This window comes from Nomia melanderi, unplaced genomic scaffold (assembly GCF_051020985.1).
Source record: "Nomia melanderi isolate GNS246 unplaced genomic scaffold, iyNomMela1 scaffold0386, whole genome shotgun sequence".
In the NCBI taxonomy this organism is placed as follows: domain Eukaryota; kingdom Metazoa; phylum Arthropoda; class Insecta; order Hymenoptera; family Halictidae; genus Nomia; species Nomia melanderi.
Window position 1 is genome coordinate 9,745 of NW_027475501.1, and position 256 is coordinate 10,000.

The 256-nt window shown below is 53.1% G+C and overlaps 1 pseudogene; it reads left to right on the forward strand.

Moving 5' to 3' along the window:
- LOC143176134 (large subunit ribosomal RNA) overlaps positions 1–256 on the forward strand; it is a 6,408-nt pseudogene continuing 6,152 nt past the window's right edge.

Below are 256 nucleotides of genomic sequence, written 5' to 3' on the forward strand. Positions count from 1 at the left end.
CGACCTCAGAGTAGGCGAGATTACCCGCTGAATTTAAGCATATTACTAAGCGGAGGAAAAGAAACTAACAAGGATTTCCTTAGTAGCTGCGAGCGAACAGGAATTAGCCCAGCACTGAATCCCGCGGTTCCGCCGTAGGGAAATGTAGTGTTCAGGAGGGTCCATTTATCCCGTGACGTCGAACCGCGTCCAAGTCCATCTTGAATGGGGCCATTTACCCGTAGAGGGTGCCAGGCCCGTAGCGACCGGTACGCGT